Consider the following 8,490-nt stretch of genomic DNA (forward strand, 5'->3'; position numbering starts at 1 on the left):
GTATGAATTACTCTGAGATGGTGAGTGTAACATGAGTATGAATTACTGATCCAATAACCTTAGCTAACCAGAGATAAAACTGTCCCATAGTTGGGTAAGTGTCCTTTCAACCCTGGAAATATGTGGAAATAAGTACAGAAATGAATAAGCAACTCGAATCTATAGTATAAACACTGTGGTGCTAAGTTCAAGCTAATTTATATTCTTTATTTAAAGTGACCATAGTGCTTAAGATACCTTGACATATGGAATCTGAAAGATTAGCCTTCTGATGCTAAATTTAAATCAGTAATTGATTTTAGACTTATCATTTAAATTGAAAACTGCAAGAATTTGACTGTGTGTAAACAAGTTGGAAAGCTCACATGAATTTGAAATTTTGTATTTTATGAGATTAACTATTAGATTCATAAAGATTGCTTTAGTATTTGGAAAGATTTTCCTTGTTAGGACTTTAAGTTTTCCCTTTCAGGCATTTTAAATGCTTTAAGAGAAAATTAGATGTATTAAGTACATATGTGAAGTTTAAAAGTTTAAGCATATTTAATAAATTAGATCTGTAAATGAGACTGCTTATTTAAAGGATACGTATCAGTCAGGGTCTAATCAAGAGACAGAAGGGGGGCTGGCCCGGTGGTGCAGCAGTTAAGTTTGCACGTTCCGCTTTGGTGGCCCGGGGTCCTCCAGTTCGGATCCCAAGTGCGGACATGGCATGGCTTGGCAAGCCATGCTGTGGTAGGCATCCCACATATAAAGTAGAGGAAGATGGACGCAGATGTTGGCTAGGGGCCAGTCTTCCTCGGCAAAAAGAGGAGGATTGGCGGCAGATGTTGGCTCAGGGCTAATCTTCCTCAAAAAAAAAAAAAAAAAGAAAAGAGACAGAAATAGAAGTGATATAGCAATTATTGCAGGGACAGTTTACTATAAAAAGTTATTACCTATAACAGGGAATTGGAGTAATAATTCCTACTGTCTGTAGGAAGTAAAGAGAACTATAAAGAATAATAAGAATTGCAAATATAAGAAGCAGTTGTACCCTTAGGGTGAGACAGAGCACACAGGAAGAGGCCTACCCAGGGTTGAGCCCCAGACCTTGCTGGAGAAGGCTCACTGGATGGCAGAGAAGTCACTGTGGTGCTCTAGTGGTGGAACTTTCTGGAAATCGACCCTCTGGAACTTTCCAGAAATCCACTCTCTAAGATGCCAGGGAAAGCTGGTTATGGAAGCATCTTGTCGGAGGCATGCTGCTATGAAACCTCCAGAGGGGGTTCTGGGGGAAGGTGCTGGCTGTTGCTCCTGCTGACTGCTGCATACTGCAGGCAGTGGGTGCTGGCGACACCTCCACACTGCAGGACCTGGGGGTGGAAAAGCCATCTACACTGAAAGCTTCAGACTTTGGAGAAGCCACTCACGCCACAGTAGATGAGCACTTGGAGAAGCTGCACATGTCACAGGGGCCTTTCAAAAGGAACCCACCAGAACTGGGAAGAAAAGCCCCTTCCTGTGGCAGTGTCTCTCCATGCCCACTACTGACAAAGCTGAACATCAGGCCAGTGGGCAAAGAAATGACTTCAAGGGCTCATTTAGGATTGGATTTTGAAGAACAGGAAATGAAGGATGGAGTGGTCCAGTTGGCAACAGTCACAGGGAATTTAGTCTGTGAACTTGAGTTCATTGGCATTAACAAGCTGTTTTCATTTTATGCCAAAATTACTAAATTAGTAAACAGAATAACAAGATTTTCCAGTTAAACTTTAAGCTGAAATAAAACCAGATTTTCAAATTATGCCTGGTTTTAATAAACAAATATTAGTTTAAAACCTAGGTAACTATAAATAAAACCAATTTCTTTCTATGCTCAAAAACCACCCTTGGATATAAAAAAATTCATAGTGACACTGAGGTCTCACTTATTCTGAAGAATCCTGTAAGCAGGTAGATTAAAGAAAAAAACTAAGTCAATTTTTATGTAAAGAAATAAGAATAGGGGTAGGAGGGAGAAAACACAAAAGCAATTAGGATAATGGTGAGGAGATTCTAGCAAAGTTTTGAGCACAAGGCTCAGGAAGCAACGGAGTGGGAAAAAAATTGGAGAGGAACAAACAGGGTTTTTGAATAAGTACTTCTGTGTTTTGAATTGGATCCCTTTCACTGTCCTTCAGGAGAAGCAAATTGAAACCACAGTATTTGTTAGTGATTTTTTTGTTTCTGGATTGTGCTTCTTTACATGGGACACTATGGTAAAATTAAGTTATATGAAACCCTGGAATTTATGTGAATATCACGTCAAAAGTTGTCTGACTAATAATCCATTTGAAAAGCAAATGCACTACAAAAGCTCTTCCCAAGTGAGTGACATCACCAGTTTGGGCTGAGGAGATGACTCCCAGGGGAGGGCTACATCCTTGACAGAGTCAGCCATTCAGATGTGGCATTTGTACACCGCTGATACAGCATGGGCTAAAGGAGTCAAGAAAAGCTTCCCAACTCTCACGTGTAAGGGTTTAAGAGGGTTAATCCTTAACACTCCTCTCCCTTCCCCACCCAAGTTCAAAATCAATAAAGAGAGCCAAGTTTAGAACCAATAAAGAGAGAGACCCAAAAGTCAGACAGCTTATTGATGAAAGCTGATATTGGAGACTGGTGACTCAGGTCTCCTGGCCAAGTGCGCCTGGTAATAATTTGCCCGGGTTTAAGCGGACTTACCCACCCACAATCATTGGAAACGCTGAACAACCATAGGCTTCTCCTGGGAGGGAGGAGAAAGCAGAACATAATTTATACTTCCTGCCAACAACCAACCGCCTCCAAAGACCCCAGGGAGAGGGAGGAACTGAACATTGTGAACTCGATGTCTCCAAAGGCACCAATTATTTGAGGTTTCTTCATATGGAAACCTGAAGCTGGGGAAATGAGTTTCTCCTCAGTTATTCCTGAGCTAAGAGTCGATCAGGGGTGTGGCTATTCCCTTGAGGGAAGAAATCGTCCTTTACTAACCACTACTGGGCAGTTTGGATTTTGCCCCTAGAAGACTCTGAAACCTGTCAGAATAGGACAAGACAGGACAAGGTCATTCTATACTCAAGGCTGAAAATTCACTCTGCATTTGGTTACCCAACTTAAGTCATGTCCAGCCACAGTGTCTGATTTAGCTCATTAGTGGTTCTGCAGTGAGATTACATGACAATCTAAAGTCTCTTAAAGATTACATGACAACCTAAACGAAAAGACTGCAACATATTTGAACTTAAGCCATCTTCTCTTATGAAATTCCCAAGGAGAGACTGAAGTTCAAAGATGCAAGTCAAAGAATCGTGGGCTGCACTGAACACCAGAGGCTCTTCCCCCTCCATCAGGGCCCTGCATAACTACCGACACAGAGCAGCAGAGCACATTGTGTACCACTTCCTGTGAGCAGCCAGCTCCCGAAGAGAGAGGAAGTGCTAAGTCATACCTGCCCAGCTCCTTCTCCAAACTCACCAATCAGTGAAACTCTAGCAGAGGTCCCCAAGGAAGGAAGCCCAGGAAGTAGCTTTTCCACCACACACCCATGCACGCACACAGGCCCACACACACACACATGCACACACAACCAACCTCTCCCTTCCCGGAAGTGTTGCAGCGAGACTGTTTTATAAATAGGCAATAGAGAAGAAAAGTTCATGATTCACATGGAATCTTGCATCTATCCCCCTTCCATTTCTTGCTGAGACTCACAAACTTTCCAGGGCACTTCCACCTGTCCTTACCCGAGCCAGCTCCCCTCCACCTGCTTTCTTTGCGCCCAGGAATCCCCTCTGGAGGCTGCCTTTTCTGTGGCTGAATCTGGATGCCAATTCCTCACACTCTCCTAATCTCTCAGTCTCATTACCCCACTACGAGATCTCGACTTCTATAAAATTTCTGCAAAGATGCTAGCTACAACTAGATACTGTGAAACATGTTAGATGCAGTTTCTAAAATTGTATTCAAAATGAAAAATCTTTCAGTGATAGGTAGAATCACCAAAACTTGTTTTGGTGCAAAGCACACATTGCCTATTTTAAAACAGTTTTTAATGTGACCTATAAACATTTTTATTTCTCTCTGAACAGACCTTACTGAAAGAAGAATTCTCTCCATCTCCCCTCCTCTAGCAAGTCTTTCTTAGCTCCCATAGGCCAAATTAGGGACTTGCTTCCACAGTACCCAGAGTACCCAGGAAAGAGTTACTGCTCTTTCCACTCGGCATTGAATTGATCTGTTTATGTATCTAGTAGACATACTGCTTATGAGCCTTGTGAATTAGGAGTTCTTCAAGGACAAGAACTATGTCCTCTGTCTCCCAAGCCCTGGCATAATGTCTTGACACATAGAACAATGAATATGTGTAATTAACTCAACTGCAATTTCTTGAACATCTACCTACATAGAGTATTCTGCAGTATAAGGCACTTTATTGAGCTCAAAAGAATGACAATAGCAATACCTTCCATATGGATAGCTTTTGATAGTTTTTTACAAAGTACTCTTAAAGCTCTTACTTCACCTGGTCTTTTCAACATCCTTTGAGAAAGTTGGGTAGAATGGATACTTCCAAGACCTTTTGACACTTGAGGAAAATGGGACAAATTTCATCCTTTTAGGAAGTGGCAGAGCTGTGTTCAGAGCTCCCAAATTAGAACCTCTTCCTCAGAAACTTCCAGAGTCATTCCAGAGCTTGCAGTGCTCTGATTGACCTGTCAGGGTCCTCTATAGTGGTAACTCCACCCTTTTCCCCAGGAGAAACCACTCTCCAAGTCTGGAGCTCTCTCTGTTAGCACAAACCCAGGCACTCATCTGAAACTCACTACTATGGAAATGCTATTTTTGATCACCATCTGTAAAAGTGTAATTTAAAAAATTTACAAAATAATGAGATCTCGTTCCGAATTTTCAACTTCCTTTCCTAACCAACTTCAAATTCCAGGGAATAACCCTAGACAATCTATCTCTATTTTGATCCTACCTGAAAAAGAAAGAAAATCATGTCAGGGGATGCATGACTTTGGTTCAGCCTAAATTGTCTTTGGTGCCCATGAGATGAATTTGGGGGGAAAAGTGCAATGTTATCTAAGTTTGTTCTACTATGTTAGAAAGCAAATGCTCACAAGATGAGAGCAAACTGAACTTAGGTGAAAGTAAGATAGAATGTTTTCCTGTCCATTTTTGCTGCTTCTGCTGGCAAGCAAGGCTGTAGAGTGTGAGGTATTTCTGCAGATATTATCCAGAGTCCATTTTCCAACTTTCTAGGTGTTGCAAGACAGTTGCCACGGAGGCAGCCAAGGCAGAAGCAACTTCAACTGCAATGATTCCAGGTTCCAGAACCCTGGATCACAGATACAAGAGCACATTCTTGAATTCTTAGCTCCAGTGATGGTTTCAGATGGTAGCTCTCCTAGGGGTCAGCGAAGAATGGTTTTGAGAGCCTTCTAGTGCCCTCCCGGTATCCACTCCATCAGTCCTTCTGACTGTTTTGAAAGCAATCAATTCTCCATCTTAAATTCCTTCCTGCTTTACATAGACTGGTCTGTCTCCTGTAGGAATCTCTGATTGGCTCATTCCCCTTGGCTCTGAAACCACATAGGTCACCCAGTTAACTCTCAGCTACTAACTCAGCCACTGGCTCTTCTCTTAGAATCTCCCTTCTCTTCTTTTTTTGGACATGATTCTGGGCATTGTTTACCATTCAGCTTCATTTGGGTTCCTTGGACAGTGATATTGCTGTGATATCCCTTAGTTCATGATGATGGAACTAGGATAAGGTGGGGAGTGATTTTGCTGACTTGCTATTCAAAGCAAGAATGTGGTTCTCACCATACTAAGCATCCAAGGTGGATCTGGGAATTCTTTTCCCTAGCAAAGATATTTTAAAATCGTCCCCTAAGGAATTAACCTTCAGGGAAGAACTACTCTTCAGCAAATGGTGATTGTAAGTTTTAAAAGACTAGGTAATTGTGCATTATTCACAACAGCCAAGAGGTGGAAACAGCCCAAGTGCTCATCACAGATGAATGGATGAACAAAATATAGTATATACATACAATGGAATATTATTCAGCCATAAAAAATAATGAACTTCTGGGACATGCTACCATATGAGTGAACCTTAAAAACATTATGGTCAGTGAAATAAGCCAGACACAAAAGGATAGATGTTACATAATTTCACTTACATGAAATATCTAGAATACGCAAATTCATAGAGGCAGAAAGTAAATTAGAGGTTACCAGGGATGGGGGTGGAAGGGAGGGAGAATGATGAGTTATTGCTTAATGATGACAGAGCTTCTGCTTAGAGTGATGAAATGTTTTTGGAAATAGACATGGCTATAGTTGTACAACACTGTGTGTGTAATTAATGCCACCGAATTGAATTGCACCATAAGAATGATTAAAATGTCAAATTCTATATTATATATATTTTACTACCACCAAAACCACAAAAGATTAAGTAAATGACAATTATGTAAAAGCAGTGTTTCATTCCCTAAAGGTTTCCGGTGACAGTTCTGGGGAGTAATGATGATGTAATGCAGTGTTTACCAAACACATGGACTTCACATCCGGAGACTATCCCTAACATAAAAATTCTGTTACAGATTTCTTTCCATTTTCATGACTAAATGTCCTGCTTCCTCTTGCCTCAAGCCAGCCTCTGTTTAATTTTGTTTTTTTCCACTGTCTCCTGGGTCTATACTCTTTCTCTTTTGGTCTCCTTTATCCTGCTGGATAGTCACTTTTCCTATCCTTGGAAATGACCCTGAACACCTCAAATCGTCTCTCGGATTTTCATAGTTTGAAATTGAGGACTTGGGAAGAGCTAGAAAGGGAGAGAAGAGGTGTCTTCAAAGGACCTGGGAAATTAACAGGAAATTAATTCCATGTGGGCAGCAGATGCATTGCCGGTTCTTGTGTTGCTCATTCATGGAAGAGAGAGGAAGAGGAGGAATAAGCACCTAGAGATATTAACAGCCTAAAATTCCAAGTCACTGCAGCCTCAACTAAGTAATTTCCAACTATAATACCTTCCTTGATGGTCTCTATACTACGTGAGAGCTCTCCTGGTGCTGACTCCAAATGCGAGCTCTAAGCTGGTACTACCATCCTGAGCAAGACCAGAGACCCACTCACTCCCAGCTGGAGGTGGCAGGTCTTCTTGTGGTTCCAGGACAGATTTTATTGTAAAAGTTCATAAAACCTAAGCTGAAAGGCCATACAAACACCTCAGAAGCAAAATCCAAAGGGAAAAAAGATGATTGCAGACGTCAGTCTTATCAAGTAAAAACCATGTACTAAAAAGTTTTCTTAAACTTATAATCAACACCCAAAATAGCCTTTGAAAGTGTAGGAGGAGGAGAATTCATTCAAACAAAAGGAACTGAGAGTAATTCTTTGCCTTATAAAATGTCTTTCAATCTCTCTCAGATCAAAATACAAGGCTTGGTTTGCTTACCCGCCTACATGTATTTTTCTTTTCTAATTTTAATATCAGAGTGACATAATAGCCCTCACAGAAATCTATCTCTGACAAAGCAGCTTTATCATTCTATTTGCCAATGCTGGACCACACCGTGGCTCCTGTAATGTCAGCATCTCAAGGTTAAGTAGGGTGTTAGTCATCGAATTCTAAAAATAACAATGATATTTCTTGAAATTCATCATGCTTTTCATGCAGCTGAAGGTAATTTTCTCCAGATTTGTAAGGTTCTCTAGATTGGTATTCTATCCACCGACCTTATGCCCCATGGGTGATCTCCGAGCTTCAGGATTTGTTCTTTAAACTATATAACTGTCTCTAACCAGGATGACATTTTTTCCACATGACCTATTAATGTGGGACATGGTTGAAAACGCATTGCCCTCAAGCTGCCGGGTTAATAAGGGTACTTCTGCCTGGTTCCCAGGGGAGTCTAGTTTTCACCTAGCTCGCAAGTTCATTTACAAAAGACTACTTGAGCATGGCTATTGAGTCATCATTTTGGAGTCTGCATTTTAGAAAATTTACTAAACTGTTAAAAACAGTGACAATCTTTTGAAATAAGTCTCTTCCCAGAAACATTGTTTTCTGCTCCAATTAAGAATTTTTTATAACCCTTCTCATCCTCTATCGCCTCTCACCTTCTTCACAACCCACCCCATACAACCACAACCTAAACTAATGAAGGAATTCTTTTGCATAGTATTCCTCTGAGAGAAATGAGTGATTTTGTATGACGGAGACACCATTCAAATGTGATATGTGAAAACCCTTATTCCATTTTAAGGTGCTAAAACTTAGGGAGGCCCTTAAGACAACAACCACATCCGAGGGAAAATAAGAGGTGATGTGCTTGTGATGGGCATTAGGTGAACAGAATTATTAAAATCATCCTTTAGGCTCAACAAGTTTTTGCAGAGCTAGTAAGATCTTGGAGTTCCTTTAGAATTTTAGACCAATTTTCCATTTTGAAGAAGAGGGATGCTAAGGCC

This window comes from Equus quagga, chromosome 18 (genome assembly GCF_021613505.1).
Source record: "Equus quagga isolate Etosha38 chromosome 18, UCLA_HA_Equagga_1.0, whole genome shotgun sequence".
Classification (NCBI taxonomy): Eukaryota; Metazoa; Chordata; class Mammalia; order Perissodactyla; family Equidae; genus Equus; species Equus quagga.